This window comes from Dermacentor albipictus, chromosome 9 (genome assembly GCF_038994185.2).
Source record: "Dermacentor albipictus isolate Rhodes 1998 colony chromosome 9, USDA_Dalb.pri_finalv2, whole genome shotgun sequence".
In the NCBI taxonomy this organism is placed as follows: Eukaryota; Metazoa; Arthropoda; class Arachnida; order Ixodida; family Ixodidae; genus Dermacentor; species Dermacentor albipictus.
Window position 1 is genome coordinate 80,265,301 of NC_091829.1, and position 25,410 is coordinate 80,290,710.

The 25,410-nt window shown below is 44.7% G+C and overlaps 1 long non-coding RNA gene across 1 annotated transcript; it reads right to left on the reverse strand.

The window, feature by feature from the left end:
- Positions 1 to 3,329: 3,329 nt before the first annotated feature.
- On the reverse strand, positions 3,330 to 24,715 carry LOC135919020 (uncharacterized). Its single transcript, XR_010569860.1, has 4 exons — positions 24,579 to 24,715; positions 18,409 to 18,586; positions 5,799 to 5,876; positions 3,330 to 4,820 (listed from the first exon to the last, which is right to left on the reverse strand). It is a non-coding gene; the product is annotated as an uncharacterized lncRNA (long non-coding RNA).
- Positions 24,716 to 25,410: the final 695 nt, after the last annotated feature.

Below are 25,410 nucleotides of genomic sequence, written 5' to 3' on the forward strand. Positions count from 1 at the left end.
GGCACGCCGTAGTGGAGGACTCCGGAAATTTTGACCACCTGGGGTTCTTTAACGTGTCCCTAAATCTATTACGTGATGACGGTAGCGAGCAAACGCCAAGTAGACGCCGTGCAGACGCTGAGGCGAAGGTGAACCTTCGTGAGGGGATTCGCCCATACTAAATACTAAGGAGGCTGCCAGGTAACTGCAGGGAAAGCGTACAGGTAAAGTGAAGCCCTGCTGTATGTAAACACAGCTTATGGTTACGCTGTCAAAACATTTTTTTGCGTTAGTCCACCAACCGTGGAGCACGCAACACGATGGCCAGCAGACGCTCAGCAGATGACGTGGCGAAGATGAGCACATCTCGAGGGGCATTCGGCCTTCTTATTGGCTAAGAACTCGTGTGGCTTCCACAGTGTTGCTGCCAGCCAGCTATTTTACTCCTTGGCGCTGATGTCACATCCGTTACATCCGTTGCAGGAAGTCAAGCGTGGACTCTAATATAAAACACTTTCGAGATAAAAAAGAATTTCACGTCAATGTCAATGATGCACTTGTAATTTAAAATTTTACGCCAGCCTTATTTAGCGAGCCCCAAGCCACGAACTACAGTGTCATGATGACATACGACTATAGGCAGCAGTTTGAAGAAAACATCGCTTAGGACGAGACTCGGACTCACAATACGCCGCATATTATTTTTTTTTATCCTGAGCGCGGTTCCAAGGCTTTACTATTGCACCAACCATGTTTGTATTTTTTGGTTAATCAAGCTGTTTCATGCATTTGTGCAATATGTACAGTTGCTGACCCTATGACCCTGTGGCTGTTCCGAACATCAGCTGCGCTTGCCATGGCGTTTGACTTTGTGGGCCTTGGGGGTTTTGCTCGGACCTGAAGCCGTTCTAGATATATTTCGACAAAGAACTCGTATCTATTTTTTTATAAATCATTTATTTTCTCGGGTGTGTACTTCCAGAACTGAATAAGCTAGCCACGTTTACACGCGCTATCTCTTCCCTTCAACTTTACGTTTTATTTCTTTATGATCCTTGCAATCCTACAACAGTGTAAAGTTACAAACCAGGTGCAACCTGTTTATCCTCCCTGCCTCTCCTTTTCTTTCTTTCTGCCTCTCTCTCAACTACAGAGCGAATCTTTGTCACTAAAATACACGATAATTCGTTGTGTTTTTCAAGGAATTATTGAGGACAAATTGAAGCTTTATCTTTCATGGCTTCGAACAGAATAAGCACTGATCAGTTATGTCGGGGCGGGGGTGACGTAGGCAATATTTTGTTGTGTGTGTTTTACTCTCGTTAGCAGCATAACGATAAAAGAGGACTCTTAATACGTTGAGGCACGTTCCTTTTCAAATGTAAAAACATAGCGACGATAAAGAGCTGGCATGCCTGTAGTGAAGGAAGGAAGGAAGCAGGAATAGACGGAAAGACAGGAAGGTTAGCCAGTTCTCAGACCAGCTGGATACCCTGTGCTGGAAAAAGGTGTAATGGGAATAAAAGAAGAATAAAAGCTAATAAAAATTTACCAAAGAAAGGAATGAAGAGCAAGAAAGAAAGGGGAGAAAGGAAAGGAAAATACGGCAGTGCGAATACAGCATCTAGTGAAATTAAACAAAGTGGTATACCGCACCACATGAATAAACACATGACACGGTGATTTCTCGAAGGCCTCGCTTTTTATTTCACAATGTGGGATAACATGACACCGCGACATTTTCTACAAACGTGTTACGCACAAGTAACACTCAGCCACGCACATGTGAAACTAAAACTCCATGAATGGCACTCTTACACATGACGACAGACGGGGCCGCGAGACTGGGCATTTCAGTTCACTGGGCTCTAAGAAAAGCAACTCTACCAAACGAAGTTTCAGTTATAGGACGGTAAAAAAGCTACGACTCCCATAGACACAATACCACAGAAACCTCTAAGGGCCTGATGGACATTTATTGTGGGCTATAAAAACACAACTTTTGACATTGGTCCGTGTCGGCGAGCAACAATATTCATGAAAACCTGGCATTCACGACTGCTGATAATGACTCTCGTGGTGAAATACTCTTCTCGAAGTTGTGATACCCTTGCTAGGCTCTGGCTAAGTAAGGCGGCGTAAGCAACGGCTCTTGCAAACAAGATCTCGAAATCAAGATGCCGCGTCGAAGCTATACTGGAAGAAAGGCAACATGTACAATGCGGAAAACACTTTGGGTGCAATAAAGATCTACAGAATACAGTTACCAGCATCATGTTTTTTAAAAAGTCAGCAGCGGGGGAACAGCTTGATAGAAACCGGCCTGTAATCTTGTATATGCTGTTCGGTTTCTACATTGGTCATGCACACACAGTTACGCCACTGAGACAACATGGAGTAGTGGTAGCAAAAAAAAAAGAATGAAGAAAAAGTTATGGCATTGCTGTTAGTAGACTCACCAAAAGCGTTACATTGCCTAAGTTGGCTTATTTGCTCTTTATTTTTCCTGTGTTATCGTTACGTCGCACTCGAGCAGTTATTCGTTTCTTGAGCCTGACACGTTGCCATACGTAGTCATGCCTTTGCGTTCCCTCGGTTTCAATCTACACTGATGTAAAACGATCACGTCGCACGTACAACTGATCACTGCGAATTCACCCGACGCGCTTTGAAAGCGTAATAAGTGTTTGGATGTCCAACACAGGACACATCGTTTCGTACAGCATACCGTCACAACATTGTCAGCTTCGGACGTCACAGAAAGTTTTGTTCGTAGATGATTAAGCGGGAAGCCAAAAAAGTTGTTTGACTGCAACCAAATGAACTTACAAGTATGCACATTTCCTAGCTCTAACTTCACCTTGAGCGGCGTACTGCGAAGCTCCTGCAAACTTTTAATGACTCTCTGGGTTACGCAGCTTTGTTTTACATAATGAATTCAAAAGTGGCACTGACGCACACTACTCCAGAAGAAAAGACGGAGAATGCAGGAGATGGAAATTCAAGGCGATGAGCAAAACGTGAACAAGGTGAATGCAGGAGCCAACGTTTCGACAAGTGGACTTGAAGAAGAGAAGTCCACTTGTCGAAACGTTGGCTCCTGCGTTCACCTTGTTCACGTTTTGCTCATCACTACTCCAGAAGGAATTATGAAAACATAAGCTGCCCTATAAACACGGGCTTTAATATATCATTCTATCCGACAGTTTAAGTGCAGGATGACCAAATTCACGAAATTAGCTCTTTCTTTTCTGTATCTGTCATTCCTTGTACATAGAATGTCAATAATTATCTGCAGAATTTGTAGCATCGACTTATTTAGCAGACATCTGAATTGTGTTGACCAAGTGAACAGCTAGGTATAAACACATAATTTCTGGCCGTACGCATGCATGTGTCTGCTTGTGCACCATTCATATTTTACGGGAATAAATACATCATTTCAACAAATTAAGAGAATTCCTTTTTTACCTACCATTCTTAATTACCCAAAACCGTGTCACCGATATTGAAGAACAAAGAGTTGTCTTAGGCTCTTTTCTGAATCATGCCCCCTTACCAAAAAAAAAAGGCAACTTCACCGACACTTCCAGCCTAGGCGAATAAATACACTGTGTATTTAAGCGGACTGCGTTGTGAAGACAACATCAGACATTTTATTTCATTGTATGCTTCCGTTGTCACTTCGGACGACCTCGTTTCCTTGCGCTCAATCCGGAAGCGCCCATGAAACGGTCCATCACGTCCACTTACACCGCGATACGTCTCAGCAAATCTGTCATACTTTGACAGTAGCATTGCCATGTCGCATACACTACCATAAGAATCTTAAATCTAGGCACAATGTTGCATCGTCTCATGCCACCACTCAAAGAACTTCTACTTCCCTTAACCGAAATTCACTGAGAATGTGGCAAGGAAAGGCCAAATAAACACGCTGGCATGCATGGCAGAATCCGTAACAAGTGTTCCGTTTCTCATACTTTTTTTCTGCTCGAGAAGGCGTAAAGACAGGGCTATGCGCGAGAGGATCATATTCTTTACTCACTTTGGCTCATATTCGCTGTAGAAGCCGCCAACGTCTGCCTAAGAGTATTCGCGTAATCAGAAGTACTCATTAGGCTGAGCTATGGTAAACATTTTTTTTTCGACACACTAAACAAAGGCAGAAAAGGTAAGATTAAAACGAAAATTTAGAAAGTACTGCAGGAAACCAATAGCGAAATTCACTGAATTGCGTAAATCACACAGCAATATAGTACGCCGGCATCACTAATCACACAACGCGTTTACAAGAAGTCATGTATGGCATAGGCTGTTCCCTGCGGTTTGCTATTTGCAGGCAAGAAATTGAATTGTCTTTCAGCAACACTTCTGGAAAGTTAGGATATTTCCAATCAGGCATAGAAAATTTCAGTGTTGATCACATCTGCTAATCATCACATCACCCTGGAATGAGACGGGTTGTTCGAGGGCATAACTTTTGCCAAATAAAAAATTCAGACGATGGAATCGTTGTTAACGACTCTTGATATCATCATGCCACCTTTGAACTGCATTTACCGGACATTTGTGTCTTCAATGGCAATGTTGCGAAACCTATAAATCAATGTAGTGTGAATATAGTCGGAATATGCCATCAAAACATGAATGTCGCTATAGACAAAAAAGCCACAGAGTAAGCGCATGTTGACTGTGCGTCCGCTCTAAACGCATTCATGGAAAGGCAGTGGCTTAGTGATTCGCCGCCTTAACTTGGCCATGTTGTCTATGATGAGCTTGTTCTTTGGATCGAGAGACAGGGCGACTTGGTAGTGTCGAAATGCTCATCGATAGTCACTCTGCAGTACAAATTCAGAAGAAGCATATTAGGGAATCGGAAATACCTTACAACACTTACTGTGAGCTCTACCGCAAGTGGGTGTCGAGAATATAACAATGATACAGGAGGGCGCAAAAAATATACCTGTATCTACACGTTGATGTGAATGCATCCGCAGATAGCATTCCTTATGATACATTCTACTACTGACGTTAGCATTAAGTTAGCAACAAGATTTGAAGAAACAAGAAACATGAAGCGAATGACAAGAAGCAAAGCGTTTGAAACACACCTGTTGTGCTACCACATGTTGCACTAAACAAAACGTTTGTTGGCAACCAATTAAACTAATTCGAGAACAGTTTTATCCCAGTATAAGCTGCCAGTCATTGAGCTAATATAAAGTCAGTTTTTCTAGTTCTTCGAGACTCGCCTGCCACTATGGAAGCATTTAGAGTCAAAATTTAGGTTCTTTCTGTTGAGTTCACTATTTAAAAAACTGGACTTTACATGTAGAATATATGCGCAATGTTTTAAACCATTGTGTAATGAAAGCACACTGGCTACACAGTGTTGCATGAATATTGCAGTGTATTTTTCCGTTCAACGAACGTTCTTCGACGGTATCCGACTAGACTCCAGACCTTCAAGTCTAGATGTAGTCAGTGGTTTCTGTGGCCCGAAATGATAAGCAATAATACAAAACACCGCAAATGTTGACCAGCATTTAGCTTAATGCATGTGACGAAGTTACTGTGATATTTCCTCTAATAACACCCTAATACCCGTGTCCGAAATACTTGGGATTTACTTCCACATGCATTCCTGTCGCCCATCTTTAAAACAATGGTAATTTTACACTCAGGCGGCACACGACAGGGACCGTAATATAAACCTGCCTACATTTTACATGAGGCACTATATCGAACAGTTTAAATTTGAATGCAGTGCTCAGGAAAAAGTAGTGTCACCTAAAGGTCAAAGTATGGGTAATCACCTCTAAGTGCCTTATCACGGCAAGGTTCAGATGAGCATGAGCGAGCTCTGGATCGAGACGTATAGCCGCTTCGTAACTCTGAAAAAGAAAAGCAACTTGTCGTTTCTAAGTTGGTCCTTTTCACTGTGGTTTTTCTTTGCAAAACAAATATTTCTAGTGCTAGGAACATAAGTTCTCGCTAATGCTTTAATTTCAACATAGCACAAGAGAAAATTGCTTCCTTGCGAATTGCATTGTTGTTATATTCATTTCTATTTCACGAAGACAGCTATAGACGTTACATTTTCTGAAAGCGGATTAGGCCTCTAATATGACACAATATAATAGGCACAGTAAACGGGAAACAAGATTGGTTCTGTCATGCGAAAATTAAGCTGCGGAACGACTGTCTTCGCATAACGAACGAATCATTTTTGCAACAGTTATTACTATTAGAATTATTCATGATATCATCCTTTTTCGTTATATCAAATTTTTGCTGATCTTAGGGCACAGCGTTGTTTTCATCCATGTAAAAAATATAGTCAGCAACAGTGAAATGCTGCTCTTTACCAACGCCAGTTTTCGAAGCTGCAATGTTCTTTCTCCACCATTTTAAACGTTAGCTTGCTAAACTTATCCACCCATGTACATAACGCGAAAACGAGCAAAAACAAATTGCCTCATAACTACTTCATCAGCCTCTAATGAAGCAAACTAAGAACATCATACCAGAGCATGGTTATTACTTTCACAGCAAGAGAATAGGTTGTTCGGGCAAACTACGGTTACGCATGAAAACCTGCCTTGAATAGTATCATAAAAATTTCCACACTTTGTGTACCGACCTGTGCGCACCAGCTGACGTCGCCTATGTCCTTGAATATGTCGGCGTGATCGCTGAGTATTCTTGCACAATGCGGTTCATCGACGCCGCACAGCTATAGAGCCTTCAGTATGTAGTCCTGGGTATTTAAACGCCTGTGACATCTACTCTGCTTGTCCATGTGCGTAAATGCCACTAACACTCAGCATTGCTGGTTTGACAGCGTTATTGATTTAACATGTCTGACAAAATTATCCGTAATTCAAGCCGTTTTCCCAGTTCGCCCCATTAAAAGCCTAGTGGTAAGTACAGCCCCATGTAAGAAGTAGGCGCACAAATAATGCATCGCCAACCGTAAACGCTTTTGGAGCATTGAATCTGGCAAAGAAGTGCTCGCAGTAAAGGCATCCCCCTAAATTCGAAAGGTGTACCGGAAACTTCACCATGGAGGCCTTTCTCTGTATGGATAAGTCTAAGAAATTTAACTTTTCTTAAAAATTTGTTACTCCGAATACTGCTTACGGTCGGCTGCACCTGCTGTTCTGAATACAAAGGTAGTAGCCACGCTTAGATGGATACGGTAGAAGCGTGTCATGTTATTGTAGCTCACCGCAGGAACTCATGCGCCAACAATTACATGAATGTTCTGAATGAATGAATTTGAAAGTTGCCGCTCTCACTGACGGTAAGCGTGCTTTCACTGCCGAGGGAGAACGAACCGAATGTACCGAAAAGCGCCGGATGGTGACGTCACCTGCAGGCGTGAGGTCCGCACGCCGCGAAGTTCTCATTCGTTTGTACGTGTGCACAAAAGTACAGGACGTTTGTTTTTGCGGAAAATTACCGTGTTCTATCAGTGCCCAAATCCACAAAAGCTTCCCTACGCAAAAATTTTAGGTCACACAGAAGTCCAGCTACTCTAGATGCAAGACGTATTGTTAGCGCAGGCGACTGTCCAATGGCAAAGAACGCTTACGAAAGAAAAACTTTGTGAACCGTGCAACAGGATAGAAAAAGTTCCTGGCCGCTGCGATGTCCAATTGGTCCCCGAGCGCTGCGTCTCGGCTTCTACACTCTTAGAAAAATTTACACCCTTTGGGGCGTATCTTGTCCCACAACAATAATCGTCATCCGTGCTGCCCGCGTTTCCTTTCTTTAACGCTGTGAGCCCGGCACTTTCCAGTAACGAACGGCACGCGCGTTATCAGTGTGACGCAGCATTCTCGACAGGAAAGTAGCGAGCGCCGAGTTTTCAAGAAAGGAAACGCAAGCTAGGCAGATGACGATTATTGTTGTGGGACAAATATACACCCCAAAGGGCGCAACCGTTTTAAGAGTGTATCTAGTGAATGCACTCTAGACACCATTGACGCCGTTACTGAAGCAACTCGCCTATCTTAATCTCATTTCTTATTCACAAAGAATACAGTGATTCAATGCGCGTAGTGGTACTCATGAGTGAAAAGGAATTGCTTGCGGCCGTCTCCAGAAGCTGTCATTTTGTGAACCGGCGCCGGAGGCCACGGCCGGTTGACTGGCTGGCAAGTTGCCGTCCTGCGGCGAATGCGTTTCCATAATTTCTTATATGGTATGCTTGTGATCACGTGGGCCACTCAAATTCACATTTTTCTATCGCAAACAGCCTCTGCTACGCACATTTTTTGTTATACGTCTTCCTAATGAGTTACCTAGTTTGCTTGAGGTGCGATACGCTTGAGTGTTGATACCATGTGCCTCTGTCTCATCCAAGTAAACGCGACTAATGGGCCCACGCAACTTTTTTTTCACAAATGGCAGACGACACAAAACCAACTATTGCGGTTCCCTTAAGCAATCGTGTCATTTGAGTGGCATAAGTGGGGAAGAGTGTGACGATGATAGAGGGATTAGCAATTCTGTAACACAATCTAGCCTTTCAGAACGCATGCAAGCAAATAAAAAAGCGACTCTTCTTTGTGAACATCACTAGAAGAGACAGTAGCAATTTAAGGTTGACAGGTTAGGAGCACGTTCATACAGGTATCTTACATAGGTTTCAGAGTCAAATGCTTACATTGTTTTTCCTCATATTTTCTCAATTTGCTTGCGAGAGAAAGTTGTTTGAATAGGTTGACCTCAGTAGCGTTCTCATCTTCCTCGACATAATGAGAAGCCCCGCTACAGTGTGCCAATGTGGAATCATGACGTCCGGCTTTCTTCTTAAATAGCAACCTGTGGGAGGATGGATCTTAGAAGAAAAAAGAATGTTTCCAAGCTTTTATGAAGTGACGGCACACAAAGCTATATTCTTAGTTTAGCGTGTTGTACGGTTATACTTCTTTCCGGCGCGCTAGCACAAAGCTAGCGCTGCTCCTTCGGTGTACGAGGCTTATCCTTAGGGAGCTTACGCATGTCCCTATCTGTTATGAAAAAGCACAAATAGAAATAGCCGAGAACCAATCCTCTTTCTTCAAAATGCTCATAACTGGCATCCTCCCGAAGAAAGACTGAGCTGTGCTCTTCTGAAGTCCAAAGTTATTCAGTGTATTAAGGCGTGCATTAGGGATTCTACTCCCGCAAGGTGTGGTCTCTAACAAGTGCGGCTTCTTTTTCCGCCGAATGTCTCATCAGAGCCATTGTGCTTAAACAAGGGACATGCACTAATGCACGAAACTGCGGTGCCAGCCCCAAGAAAGCGTTAGCAAGGCTGCTGAAAAAGCTTGCACCAATGGGCGTTATGTTTTCGCTTTAACCTTTCTGAACGAGCGCGCGCACACGTCAGCAACATTGTGGACTTGTAAACGTTGCGCTTTGTTGGCACACTTTCACCGCTGCCAGGTGCAAGCTCACGCACGCTCAGCAGCAGGCAGTAATCGAGAACGCATTGATCAGATAGAAACAGAAGACGGGCGTATCAACGCGTTTTGATTTTTTTCAGTTTGCACGGCAACTGTGTCGTGTTTCTTTTATTATTACTTTTTATTTGCAGCCACTAATAGCAGAATGAAAAGGTGATAATCAGGGAGTGGCTTAGTAATTTCGTAAAACTTGAGTGCCGACACTTATGGGAATAAAATTAGCTGTGTTCGCTCTATTCTCTCACTTAGCACACATATAGGAGCTTGCCTAACGGTTCGCATTGATGCAGATACTTCATTATACTGCTCTTCTGATGTCACATTCAAGCCCTGCACTTCATACCTTCTATTTGTTATGGACTGAGCGCGTGCTGTTATACACGGTAAATCCGTGTCGATCGCCAGAATTTTATGCTCTCGAACTCGGCATAGACCTACCCGCCGTGGTTGCTCAGTGGCTATGGTGTTGGGCTGCTGAGCACGAGGTCGCGGGATCGAATCCCGGCCACGGCGGCCGCATTTCGATGGGGGCGAAATGCGAAAACACCCGTGTGCTTAGATTTAGGTGCACGTTAAAGAACCCCAGGTGGTCAAAATTTCCGGAGTCCTCCACTACGGCATGCCTCATAATCAGAAAGTGGTTTTGGCACGTAAAACCCCAAATATTATTATTATTCGGCATAGACCTGCTTTTTTTATTCTTTTGCAATGGAAAGAGAAAGGGAAGCGGTAAATCTAGAAAAGGGAAGCGGTAAAATAATAATGAAGCAGGGGGTGCCGCGTAAAGAAACAAATTTGTTAAAAGACGACAAAACAGTGATGGAGCTTGCAAAAAGTCGCCTCGTATATCTGCGTCAGAAACAGTTCTCGATCGGGTTGAATTCAAAAATCGCACAAGAGTCATTGCGATTTACTGCAGAGAGAACAGGTAAGGTCAATGCGCGTGGATGCAGTATCGGTGTTTCCGGTAACAGGCGCCTTCTTCCGCAAAGAAAGTTACGTGTAATGAGTGCGGCCAACTTCCGATATCGCACCATTGCCAGCGTCTATTCAGTGACCTGAGCTTTTATGCGAAGCATATTACGAGAGCTCAACCCAGCTCCTCAGGCGCGGCGGTGTCGCCTTCAATACCACGTGACACTGTGACGTCACGACAGGGGAGAAACGGGGCTCCAACTCACGCCGTCGCGGCGGTATATAAGCAGCTGCGCTTGCCTCTGCTAGACACTCACGAGGTGAGATGCCTCCTGGAGACAGAGCTGCTCGTTGGAATGAGAAGCGAAGGTTGCGGCGTGCTACAGAGACTGATGTTCTAGGTGGCTTTGGCTCAACTCTTCCAAGATGGGCTGGGTGGGAATCGAACCAGGGTCTCCGGAGTGTGAGACTGAGACGCTACCACTGAGCCACGAGTACGATGCTTCAAAGCGGTACAAAAGCGCCTCTAGTGAATGCGGTGTTGCCTTAGAAACGAGCTGTTTCTAAGGCTCAGGCATGCGTCGCTTGTTCAGGCGCACATTTCGTTGCCGCGCCGAACGCTGCGTTGCTCGACGCTCACCGCGTCCAATGCGTGGCGCGTAGTCGCTGCGCCGTAGCCCATTGTCTTATTACACCCCTTGGCGGGTCGACGGGAACGCTGTCGCGTTCCACTCTTGAAGGCGAAGCAGAGTAACGCATGAGTTGTTTCTTCGTCTAGCCGAACCAAATATAGCCAAGCAACAGCAGTTCACCAGGCTAAACAGTGGTTCAACAACTAAAATAAAGGCTGGTATGCTTCGCATCCTGAGCTTAACCTTAGCTAAGCCACAGCCATTTTTTTCATCTCTGAGACAGGCGCAGCGTTGTAGCTATCATTTATAGAAAGTGTAAAGCAAAGCTCTGATGAACTGGTTTGACAGCACATCGAAACGGTAAATATATCGAATCCCGCCGCGTAGTCTTCTGTTCGACCACGAACTGAACAAAAAAAAAGTTTTATATGAGCAATGAAAAGCAGTCCCGTTTGCACACAGAATCGAAAGATTGTAAATAAAAATTTGGAGGACGCTTAAGCTTCACCTTAAAGAGTGGAACGCGATAGCGTTCAACTAGTCCTTAGTGCTTTTTATACTGGCAACTGCTGCTTATGCCCCGCAGGGGCGTCTGCGTCAGCAGGCGTTTGGTGTGTTGCGACACCACGTACCCGAGCACACGAGGGTTGGACCCTCCCGCGTGTAGCCGTGCGCGGCTTAGCCGTGTCCGGGGAAAAGGGGATCCTGGGGGTTGAGCCGATGCCGGGTGTTCGGACCTTTAAGGCCCCCCGGCGGAGGCAACACACCTCTTTGGCCTCTGCTTCACGTAGACGGCACCCCCGGACTGACCCACCCGGGGGAAATCGGCAGTCGCCTTTTCCTGTCCTCCTCTTCAATCTTCGACTTTCTCTCTAGCCTTTTCATCTCTCCTGTCTTCTTTTCACTTCTTCTTACTTCCGAATTTCCTGGCGGCAAGGGTTAACCGTGTGTAGTATATCCAGTCTTGGTTATATGCATTAGGTTATAGTGGCGGTGCATAGCTGGCGTGTGCAGGTTGCTCACAACCTGTAGCGTCCCCTTGTTGGGCTCGGTGGTGGGTGGCTACCACCGCCGCCGAATTTCAAACCATATTATGGCAGAAGCTTTTCCGCGACTTCCAGATCGGCCTCTGAAAAGAGGCCGCACCGATGCACCTTTTCAATTCACCCTCCGAACTGACATAGACAACTTCCAACGTTACCACGTCTTGCATAGTGAAGGACCACAAAGTATGCGTAAGCTATCTCCTTTCTTGGTGGCGAAATGCCTCATAGAAAAAATTGGCAAAGACTATAAAGCCTCGAAAATGACCAGTGGAGACCTACTTATAGAACTCAGAAACAAAGAACAAGTGCCAAAGCTGTCCGAACTCACCAGTATTGGTGAAATCAAAGTCACGATTTCTCCCCATCGCTCCCTAAACACCTGCAGGGGCGTTATCTCAGAGGAAGATTTTCTCAGCCTGAGTGACGAGGAACTTCTCGAAGGATTCCAAGAACAGAATGTCATTAAAGTACAAAGAATTACAATCCGAAGAAACAATGAACAACTCCCGACCAAACATGTGATCCTCACATTTGGTACTAGTATTCTCCCCACTTCTCTCGACGCAGGATACCTAAAGATAAATGTCAGGCCATACATACCGAACCCGAGGCGATGTTTTAAGTGCCAGAGGTTCGGCCACGCATCCCAATCATGCAGAGGCAAAGAAACGTGCGCAAAATGCAGTGCCAACGACCACTCATCTGAAAATTGTAATGCTCCCCCACGCTGTGTGAACTGCAAAGGGGATCATCCAGCGTATTCACGATCATGTCCCTGTTGGAAGAAGGAGAAGGAAGTGATTGCTCTTACAGTAAAAGAGAAGATTTCATTTTTTGAAGCAAGGAAGAGGCTTTCGCTCTTACCTCAAATAAGTTATGCCAATGTGACGCGACAGGGGGCAGCGCCACATCGGTCTCAGGAGTCTACAGAGGTCACAGTCAGTGGTCCTGTAGCCACTCCATCCGCCCCCTCGGTGGCAGCAGCTAGTGCTACTCCACCATCATCCAAGGCGGCCCTGCAGACAGTCGTCCCGCAGGTCCCCAGGCTAAACAGAACGCCAAGGCCCGAGACGCGTGTGTCGGCGCCTGGCTCTCGATCATCCAGCGCCTCAGAGAAGGCAATGGAGGTCGACACGAAAACCCCGGCGTCATTGACGCCAAAAGAACAGCGCTCTTCTGAGCGCCCTAAGAAGGACAAGGTCCTCATAACTCTACAGAAAAAGGGACAGGCAACCTGAACGGTTGCCGCCCATTAAACGTGTACTGTCCCTTATCGAATGTCACCTTTAGTTTTTAAGTTCGCAAACACCACTACATTTTTCATTTTAGAAACATGGCTTTCATTGTACACTGGAATTGCAGAGGTCTTATACACAATATAGGTGACATCAAAGACATTATCAACACTTTTTCGCCAGTTGCAGTGTGTCTCCAAGAAACGAATCTTGGTCCAAAAAATACTAACATTCTCAAAGGTTTCACCGTTGTCCGAAGGGACCGCGAACACTCTAGCCGTTTGTCAGGAGGAGTCGCCATAGTCGTTAAGGGCGGCACCCCTACACGAAATGTTCAACTGAATACTTCTTTCGAGGCTGTTGCCGTCACCGTTCTATCGCATAAAACCATCACCATCTGTTCACTTTACATCCCACCCCATACTCATTTTACTACTAGACAACTGGAAAATCTAATACACCAGTTGCCGGAGCCTTTTATTCTAGTAGGAGATTTTAATGCCCATTGTAGCCTCTGGGGCAGCGATAGAACAGACCAAAGAGGGCAACTAATCGAAGATTTTATCTTGTCTAACAGCATATGTCTTTTAAACTCGGGTTCACCAACATATTTCTCACCAAGCTCACGCAAATTCAGCTGTCTAGATTTAGCCTTCTGCTCACCGTCTGTTTTTAGCGATTTTAAATGGGAAGTCCCAGACACTTCTTATGGAAGTGATCATTTGCCGGCATTTATCAAGCTCTCATCCATATTACCTACAATAAACTCTAAGCCACGTCGCTGGAAAATACAGCTTGCCGACTGGCCGCTTTTTATGAAACATGCAAAACTTGAAGATGTCTGTTTAAATGAACTCAATGTAAATGAAATTAATGAGAAATTCACTGAAGTTTTAATTTCAGCAGCAGAAAAGGCAATACCTCAAACATCCAGTCTTGTGCGCAAAAAAAGTTTTCCCTGGTGGACCCCCGAGTGCACAGAAGCCAAAAAGCTTCAAAATAGGGCCTGGGGTATGTTACGAAGACACCCCACCTATACCAACCTTTTATGCTTTAAACAGGCCAAAGCCAAGGCACGATTTATCAGAAGGCAGGCAGAAAAATCATCGTGGAAGAAATACGTATCCTCTATAAACAGTACAGTTACGTCTAAACGCATGTGGGAACAGGTAGGGAAATTTCGGGGAGATTACTCATCTTACACAATACCGTTGCTCACAAGTCCAGACACACAAACAACAATACAAGAACAGGCAGATATACTTGGCGAACATTTCCGTGATGTATCCAGTTCAGGAAATTATACGAAGGAATTCTTACAGTACAAACAGTCTGCTGAAAAACAAAAGCTACCCACTACCGGCGCGTTAAAAGAACCGTACAATTCCCCCCTCACACAACAAGAAATAAACAGAGTCCTTTCTGCAGGGAAAAACACAGCGCCAGGACACGACCGTATCCACTACGCCATGCTGGCTCATCTATCTCAGGCATCTGTAGAAGCTCTCCTTAAGTTTTTCAACATAATCTGGGAATCTGGTATAATGCCCGAAGAATGGAAAAAAGCAATAGTAGTTCCATTTCTAAAAGCCGGTAAATCCCCAACATCCGCAAGCAACTACAGACCCATTTCCCTCACAAGTTGTCTGGCAAAATCATATGAAAGCATTATCAATATTAGACTCTCATTTATCTTAGAATCAAGAAACCTCATAGACCCCCACCAGTGTGGATATCAAAAGGGCTGTTCAACTACTGACCATCTTGTCCGTCTAGAACATGAAATTCGGTATGCGTTTTTACACAAACAACACTGTCTTGCAGTTTTCTTCGATTTGGAAAAAGCCTATGATACCACATGGAGATACGGAATTTTAAGAGACCTGGCTGACCTCGGCATCCGTGGTAAAATGCTAAATTGCCTAACTGATTTCATGTCTAATAGAACATTTCAGGTACGTCTGGGTACAGTTCATTCTAATACATTTACGCAGGAAAATGGCGTTCCACAAGGCTGTGTTCTAAGCACGACACTTTTTATAGTAAAAATGAACACAGTTAATAGGATCATACCGTCGTCTCTTATGCACTCCTTATACGTAGACGATCTCCAAGTGGCTTGCCGTGCCTCAAATTTGCTAACCTGTGAGAGGCAGCTCCAGATAACAATTAATAAACTTACACAGTGGGCTAACAAAAATGGTTTCCGTTTCTCCACACAGAAAACAGTTACTGTTTTGTTCTCTCAGAAACGAGGGCTACACATCGATCCAGTCCTAAAATTGAACGACACCATACTGCCGGTGAAACAAGATCATAAGTTTTTAGGTGTAACCTTTGACACCAAACTTAACTTCCTAACTCACATAAAAGCACTGAAGATTAAAGCAAATAAAGCTCTAAACATCCTTAAAATTCTGTCTCATAAGCACTGGGGTTCCGACCGAACGTGCCTTTTACGTGTCTACCGGTCTCTTGTGCGTAGCCTTTTAGACTACGGCTCCGTGGTTTACGGCTCAGCCAGACAGTCCTACATCCAACGACTTGACCCGGTACATAACCTTGGACTGCGACTGGCAAGTGGCGCCTACCGAACTTCACCTATTCCAAGTTTATACGTCGAGTGTAATGAACCCTCCTTACAGCACCGCAGAGCATTCCTCACTTTTTCCTACGTACTAAGAATTCAGTCATCACCACAACACATATGCTACAACATCCTCACACAATGCAACTCACGCCTACACTATACAAATAAACCGAACATGATCAAACCCCTTGTCCAGCGATATGAGGAATATGTCCGGGATTATGACATTCCTTGCGAAGTCCTCGAGGTTGCCAGAAAGCCACAGCGTTTACCCCCATGGTACAATTTTAAACCGTTATGTGGCTGGACATTGACACATTTAAAGAAGAAAGACACCCCACGCGAACACATTACACAAGAATTCCGTGAACTTCAGGAGAAATATAAAAATAACGTGCAATTTTACACTGATGGCTCCAAAACGAAAGAACACGTGGGTGTGGGGGTCATAACGGAAAATTGGGAAAAAAGTATTCGATTGCCACAACACGCCTCTGTTTTCACGGCCGAAGTTTTCGCCATATGTGTTGTTGTGAAAAAAATTATCGCTGATAAACACACAAATGCAGTCATATACACAGATTCTTTAAGCACACTGAAGGCACTACATCTCAAATCTGAGTGTGAACCCCTGATTGGAGACATTTTAAACATGGTGGCTTTTAACGAATACGGGAGGTCAATTCGTTTCTGCTGGGTCCCAAGCCATGTTGGGATACCGGGTAATGAAGCAGCTGATACATATGCATTGATGGCAGCACACGAAGACATTACAAACACAACGCTCCCATACAAAGATAGCATCCGCGCAATTAGAAAAGCCTTAACGGTAAAATGGCAACACGACTGGGACCGGTGTTCCGACAACAAGCTACATCTCACGAAACCCATAGTTGGGGAATGGAAGTCATGCTATCATCAGGAGCGGTTCATCGAAGTAGTTTTGTGCCGACTACGCATCGGGCACACACACATCACACACAATTACCTACTTAGGAAAGAAGACACACCAACGTGCGAGAAATGTCAACAGCCATTAACAGTTATGCACCTATTACTCACATGTACGCAGATCGAAACACACAGACGAGCACTCTTGCACAAATTATATGAACAACACATACCGTTACACCCTGCTCTAATTTTAGGCGATGATCCATTAGTCCCATTTTGTGACGTCCGTAAATTTTAGACGACACTGGATTTTTACATAAAATATAGATTATTAACACAGCCTTTCACTTTATAAACTGTATTTTAGAACACCTCGTGTTTGGCGCAGCATAGCCTTAGCTGCTTTTGCGCCATTAAACCCCATTTAACTAACTAACTGCTGCTTATGTAACCGCAACGTTTACCGGGAAACGCTGACTGCGAACGCTATGCACGAAGGCGGGCTTACCGGTAGAAGCGTGGTCTGTTGCTTGCGTCGATATCCTGTTATTGTTTCGCAATTTGAATATTTAAGCCCCAAAAGAGCTAAAATAAAGGACATGTGCTGTCGGTCTTTTTTTTCTGTTACATATGTTTGTGGGCTGCTGTGCTCAAAATTACGACGAATAACTTTGCAAAGAATGAAAGACAAGGTGTGGGCAACTGTGGTGGTAGAGAAGTGGTTGCGTATGCGTGGCACGGAATTTGGATCGAATGTATCAAGTGTTCTCCACAATTCCAGAGTCCGGAATATATCTTTGTATTTGGCTAATTGCTTGCTGAGGGGCCGTCGGGATGTGCAAGCTTTGATTCCGTATCTGCTGGCTGGTTGCCTAGATGCAGCAATGGCTGCGTATGCTCTAGGACAATAGGACGTGACCTTATTCATGCACTTCTTCGTATTACTTACAATATAAAGGTATTGTCTGTCGACGTGGTATGTCAACACAGATGAATATTAGAGCCTTCAGAACAGTATTCCGCAGATGCTGTTACTTACAATCTAAAGGTATTGTCTGTCGACGTGGTATGTCAACACAGATGAGTATTAGAGCCTTCAGAACAGTATTCCGCAGATGATGGAAATGTTTTCTAAGCAGTCTTGAAGCGGCGGCTTAGGCCGCTTGTGCCACTACTGATAATGTCGTAGAAATGTGTGTAGCCGAGGCGTCTATAACAAAGGAAATGACAATATATTTCTAGTTAATGTAAGGCGGTTTATTGTTTGGCAGTGGAATTACTTGGTAGTGGTAGAAAGTTTGTAAACAGGGATGAAGTGCCTCAGACAGGCTGGCCAACGTTTCGATAGGAGGACCTATCTTCGTGAAAGGCGAAGATAGGTCTTCGCCTTTGACGAAGATAGGTCCTCCTATCGAAACGTTGGCCAGCCTGTCTGAGGCACTTCATCCCTGTTTACAAACTTTATATCACAGTGTGCCATTCCATCTGTCAGCCCCTTTCTTGTTTTTGGTAGTGGTAGTGTTAGGTAAAGGATATTTTGAGTGGTTTGAAAATTGTTGAAAGTGCTGACAACGCTCAGTATCAGATAGAAGTCGCCCCCTGACGAAAAATGTCCGCCAGCGTAACAGAATAGCGCAATAGCGCACAAACACTCACGGCCTCAGTGTGGACCGGATGCGCAGCGAACAGCGTCGCTGCCAGGCACGCGTGGAGGGCAGGCATCCGCATCACGCAGTGTGCGACGATGGCCACCAGAACGGAGCGTGCGCAGTGCAGAGCCAAGTTGACCATGTGGTAGCCGCGTACCTGGCGCCCATTGACGTAGTAGTTGGCCCTATGAGTAAAGAAAAGATTACGGTCGTGAGAACAACGCGTAAGGCCTTTTTCTTCATCGTTAGGTGATATTTCACCCCATCGAGATCACCTATTTGATCTTAGTGATGTCGCAGGCGTTTTTATAATGAAGCTTTCCCTTTCTTTAAGTGCAGCTTTGCTCCATGTATACTGGCTCGAGAAATCACGGGTTTTATTTGCGTAGGCTTCAGTTTACGCAGCATAAAAAGAAATTATGTACAACACAGAACACCACTCGTTAAACAGTCGTGGGATATTTAATAAAATGAATTATACAAAGCCACGAAATGTTGGGGTTACACCACCACAGTTTTGTTCCTGCGATTTATGAGCGATCATTTTTAAGTGACGATCAGGAAACCTCGCCCCTTTACGTCTCCTTGGAAACAAAACGATACTGTTATATTTGGGCAAATTGTATCGCACTTTTGGCTTGCTAGTTTTTTCTATTTCACTAGTGGATGGGGCGGGGGGGGCGCGGTTACTCTCTGGAGATGTTTCCCTTGTGACTACTGCGGGTTGCGCAGAAAACACACGGACGAGAAAGAAGTAGATGACAGGAGCGCAAACTATCAAATGTTCCGTTTTTTTAATGATGGAAGTGAGAACCTATCGAATGATGATGATGATGATGATAATTATCTTTATTGGCATTCCTTTTGAAACTGGGTGACGACAGTCAACTAGCCTACTTTATCTAATCAGGTTTTTCTGCATTTATCGCCGTTAAGCACTTTTATTTCTCCTTCTCCTTTTCTTTTTTGATTTAAATTTAGTTGTCTATATTTCCAGTTCCCTGTGCCTATATCAGACTTGCACACGTTAGAATTTTTTTTTAAATGTCAGTGATTACAACTGCAATTCTTTCTTTTTAAAATGCAATTTACCGCAGTTACCAATTACCGTCCCGCGAAAGTAATTGAACGGTTAGTAAAAAGTAATTCAACACTTTAACGTTACTTGAATCCCTATATTTATTACCATTCCACAAATACAGTAACCAGATCAATTAGGCTGACCTGACACTTTCAGTGCCTCCTTTATAGCCATGGAATAATTTTCTCAGTAGCTACCAGGTCACTGTGGTATCATCGGCAATGAACGTGACAATCAAGCTGCTTGTTCAGCTGATGCAGAAGACAGCCGCCCATCTATCCCGTTGTCTAGGACAGATGCTGCAAGGACGCTCCGCCTATTTGCACGCCTAGGCACTACATCAGAGTGGAAGAAACCACATTTTATGCACGCCCGTTCATACACACTGGATCTGACGTTAGGCCTCCGACTTCCACCAAGACTTCCCTGAACCGACGCGGCCTTTTTGTGGAGGCTATCATTGGGCGTTGCGTTTACGAATGACTATGCGATCCACTTAAGGATGGGCGACACCACAGCATGTGGTGATTGCGGCGAGGCGGAAAAGATTAATCATGTTCTTTGACAGTGCCTGGAGTACAGTGGGCAGAGACAATCGCTTTCCGTCGTGCTGAACCAACTGGATGACCAGGCTCTGTCGGAAGAAAGAATTTTGAAACGTCGACGCGACTGCGCGTCTCATCAGAAGGCCCTGCTTTCGCTACTGCCCTTTTTGAGATTGACCGGCCTGTGGAACGCCTGTGACTGGGACGCCTTTTCTGTTACCTGTTTTTATTTCCTTCTTCTCTTTTTTTTGTTCTTCTTCCGTTTTTTTTTCTTCTCGCTCTTTGTCGTCTTTCCAATCCCTATATACCCATCCCCAGTGCAGGGTAGCAAACCGAAAACTTCCCTCTGGTTAACCTCCCTGCCTTTTCTCTCTCTTTATCTCTCTACAGGCATTCCCATGCTCTTTATCTTCAGTAACACTTGTTCTTCAAAATTTGGTAACATTCAGTCGTTTTTCTGTGGGGTCATCTGCAGTGACCTTGAAAACTAGCCCGCTGTACGCCCTTAAGAGGAGGGCTATGTCGTGCTGTACGAACACCTCGGATTGTGGTTACTTTATGCCGCCATGCTAAGGTTTAGGTCCTCTGTGAAGCGCGGCGCTTCCGTGATGCTGGCGATATCAGATTGTCTGGGGCACTATTTGATTATCGCGAAACAGGCGATGCCTGTTTCGCGTTGTTAACGTCGGTTCGGGATATTTCGCGAATCGCGTAGATCCGAATAGCGGCGACGCGCCAGGTGTTACATAACAATGTCGGGTCACGCGCAACATAGCATGGCTCATTTCTCCCGAAATGCCAGCGCACAACAGCTATTCGAGCGGGGGGATCCACGCAAGTAGCGCTGACGTCTATGGCGGAACCCTCCCCCTACTGTCTACGCAGCAGAGCGTTCCACTGAGCTTCTAGAGCAACTATAATATCTTTTTCTGACGGATGTGTCCAGCAGAACAATTTGTAATTTATGCAACGCTTTGCAAGCAGTTCTTTCCTCGGCCGGTCCTTGTGGTGTGGAATGGTTCGCTTCCGCATTGCGACGCTAGACGGTTCGCTTCCGTAGTGTGACGCTAGATGGCAGCATAGGTACAGAATTCTACATAAGGCAACGGGAAGGCACGTGGATGTGATATGACGACGGGCGTTGTTACTACGGGTCATATTAGTGTTGCACTCAACGACTGCTTTATCTAGGCGCAGCTGTATTCTAAATAATATTCGGCGTTGCAGCAAGGGCACTTTCCCTCTTTCACGCCATCAAACGTTATCCACCTAGCCGTTCCGCGCTTCTCTCAAGTTTTGGGACCGCATGGCATGGGGAGACGTAAAATGCTTTGAAATGCATGCCACCTTGACTGAACACCTATACAATTCATGAACGCATCTGATTCTGGGTAAAGTGATAATCTGAAGATCTGAAAGAGTAGCGGTTTGAGCTCGTACGTGTGTCATGATTACACGGGAGCATGGGAGCGCGAAGCAACAGAATAACTCTACCATGCGACAAACAAGCACATTCACTGAGTTTCCAGAAAGTGAATTATAGTACGCACATGCATACCTTTCCAAATCGTAGGGCAATGTGAACTATGCGATCATAAATGTTAAGCCGAGTGAGCTGATCCTAACAGTATCTATAATTTCCTGGGCCATAGCGGCAAATATTGCGAATGTACATAGTGTTGAGCTAACTTGTTCCAGGCCTTGAAACCTTTCATCTAAGGGGGCTCTTTGAGAATGCAATCAGTTCTTGCACACTGTCATCGTGAGTATCCGAAAGTGATCTTTATAATTAGCCTAAGCCTTTATTTACAATACTTATTTATCGAACGTTTCAAGTATTAAATAAATGCAAAGCCTTCCAGTACTTAGCAGGTACGATCGTTATCGCCCATACGCGTGAAGCTTGTCAGCTCAATATGGCCAGCCTTGATGAGGGGCTCTTTAAAGCGGCACCGCTGAAAGAGCGCTGGTCAAATACACGTGACTAAAGGGCTTGTCAACAAGTCTCAAAATATCTCAAGTGCTTTGCTTGTGCCGCCAATAAAGAGCCCAATGTAGGAGAAATATGACTTTGTGGAACATTTTCTTGAGCGAATCGGTTCATAACTGAGAAGGAAAACAGAAGCGACAAGGCACCCCGGCGAAAGCGCCAGTTCAGCGTGCTCGTCTTGTGCTTCTTTCCTTCGCTCTTCGGGTGTTTTTTCTCAGTTATGAATCAACTCGCCAAGAAAGCGTTCTACTAACTCATATTTCAAGTGACCTCACGGGCCTGCTCAATTATTATCATTTTTGGTTATTTTCTAATGTATATGCGAAGTGCATTTGGCAATGCCGCAAGATGCGAACCGATCGCAGATTAGAGTTACATTTGCACACATGAAGCTATCGATTCCTTCTTTTGAAGATTTTTGGTGCCGTTCAGTAGAGACACCTGGTATGTACGCCGCGAAGTTGTGCGCGAAGGTTCAGAAGTTTCTACGTAAGCTTCCTCACCCGAAGGGCTTTCTAAAAGCTTGACACCAACCCATGTAACGTTCTTTTTTGTTGTTTTGCTTATTTTTAGCGTATTTGTAATTATTGCTTTCTCGGTGTGCTTCATCCTTTCAAACATGGAAGCTGAAGCACTTTTCGTTTCGTGCTCACATCCTTACGCTTCGCGCACACCCGGGAGGCTATCGGTCCCTGAACCCCGGCGCTTAAAAGCATATACCGCGCTCCTTTGAGTAGCGGAGGAGAGGGTGAGGAGAAAGCGGGGGGAGAGGGAGGGTAACGCCCTCCTGGGATGGTGTAGATGTGCTCGCCGAGGGCATGGATTAATCCCCGGGCACTTGTTATAAACGACGACGGGGTTCATATCGAAGGCTGACCTCCGAGCACTTCAGAAGCCCCGACCTTGCAGATTACTTTAGCTTCCCCTCCTTTCTTTCTTTTTTTTCTTATTTTTGCCCCATTTTTCTTCCTATAATGCGATACTAGCGACGTGCTCGATATGTTTTGTTTTTTTTTTGCTCATTCTTGGATCACAGAGGGAAAAACGTAAGCCATAGTGAACACGGAACACTGTGTGCCAGGGACTAGACCACCGGGGTACAACAAACAGTCGATATCGGTTCCGCTTACGACCTTGCGCTGTCACGTCTAAAGCTTTTACTTCCGCACAGTTACCAGTTGTCGTTTTTCCGTGACGTCAGTTACAATTATGGTGTGGGATGCCCCGTATTAAGCGGTCCGCGTTGAGTTTTTCTCCCTAATACCACCGAATAATACTGTCATTTTCGGTGCACTTCCACATTTCCAAACTCGCGAGCGAATTTCTGAAGCTGTCTTCAGCGCTGTTGGGCTAATGAACGGTTAAAATGAATGCTCTTATTATGTGCAGCAAAACGTGGATGGAACACATACAATTGTTTAACATTCCGCATTTGTCTAGCGGGGAGATGTACCTAAAGTCTAGAGGCAATCACTTTTAAAGAAACGTTCATCGATGGTGATTTCATCGTTATGTCTTTGTTTGCACGCTGAAATAGGCAAACAATACAGTGAAACCGATCTAACGCGTACAAAGGGACCCCACAATCAGTGCGCAAGAAGTTAAACGCAAGAATGCTTGAAATAACGAATTATCAAATTGTTTCCCTTATTTTCACTGCCTTACAGATATGTCTATTCTCTTCAAATTTAATAAACTGAAGCATTTCTGCGAAGCTAGCTTTCTTATTAGCTTCAGAATCAAAAAGAGGGCCCAGAGTTGGGGTAGCACACTGTTGTGTAAATTTATAAACAGGGATAAGTTGCCTCAGAAAGGTTGGCCTACGTTTCGATAGGTCGACCTGTGTTCCTCAAAGGCATTTGACGAAGATAGGTCCACCTATCGAAACGTTAACCAGCCTTTCTTAGGCGCCTTATCCGCTGTTTGCAAAATTTAAACCACGCTCTCTTATTAGCCGTAATTTCTGTAAAAAAGCAGGGTTTAGGGATTTCTGCTCGCAGGGTAGAGAAGAAACTCTAAAAGTTTGTCGCGATACATTTCTCGGCCTCTTGTCTTTTGACTGTCATTTGTTCCTGCTATGTCGTGGCCGCTGAGCTCAGCGACCACAACATCGAAACAGTAAATGACAGCCAAGGCACAAAAGAAAGGGATAATATAATTCTGCAAAAAAAGAAGGAGCTGGCTGCAAAAGGCCACCCCAAGATTCGTTTTGTGCGCTTACTTTATGTACAAAGGAAGACAACACTCATGCTCTTTCGACCAGTCGACGCGAGCTGATATGTCTTTTCAATCCTCGCCGCGTGATACCGCACCGGGCACAGTCAGCGCTTATGTCGGAACACTACTCTATGACAAGCACACACAAACAAATGAATATCACAAGCACGTGAAAGCACAGTATGAATGTAGAAGTTATCCTAAACGGTGATCAAGCGCAAAAAAAAGATAATAAAAAAACAGGCAGAGACACAAGCGGAAATACGGAAAGAAGTACAATAACTGTGCCAATAGAAAAACCAACGAAAACAAGGCCAAGTGGCAACGTCTTAGCTCAGCACTACGTGCGAAACGTCGTAGTCAGCGCCTTCGTCCCAAGGGGACATGGTGTGGGTCGCACAGATCACGAAGGGCTCTCGCACCGTCCTGCTTGTCAAGGAAAACGTCAGCTGCAGCAGGCGTGCAGTTCTCTTTAGCGTTGTCCCCCGAACTGCCACAAAACAGCCATTCTCCTCGATCTGCTATACTTTAAGTTTGTGCAGCCAGAGCTAGAGGCAATATTTATTAGGCATTCTTTATAGGTGCGTGCAGATATGCACTTTCGGCAAATAAAAGCGCAACACATGTGTTGCTACGATGCGTAAAAAAATTTCGTTACGTATATATTCCGAAAGTATGCTAGGTTAGGGTTTCTTTCAGGAATGACACCACTGTTTTTTTTTTTTTCAGAGAGACCAAATCCATTGCGCAGTTTTCCATTTCTACTTACTATATGCGATGATCTCAATCATAAGCATGAATTGAAAAAAAAACAAGGGGGGGTGGGGGTATAGGGGTGCTTTCGTCCGCCGCTTTCCTAAGTTATACATGGTCAGGCCAAGACCTCTTCGAGCGTAAGCCTTTGGGAGCCCACATTACCAACGGTTACACAGAAGAAACTTACGAAGAGATTGTTTTTGTACAAAGGAATGAAATAAGCCGAAATAAAATTCCAATTATAGAACCTAATATTTATTTATTTTGTGTGCCTCCCTCAATGACAGAGTTCTTTTGACATTTTCGTGGTTTTATTCTGCGCATTAGGTGAGCCAAGCGCCACGCGCAAATATAATCATGTATACGTTACTTGCCATTATGCGATAAAAAAAGAAAAGTCAAGCTCTTCAACCGCGATAT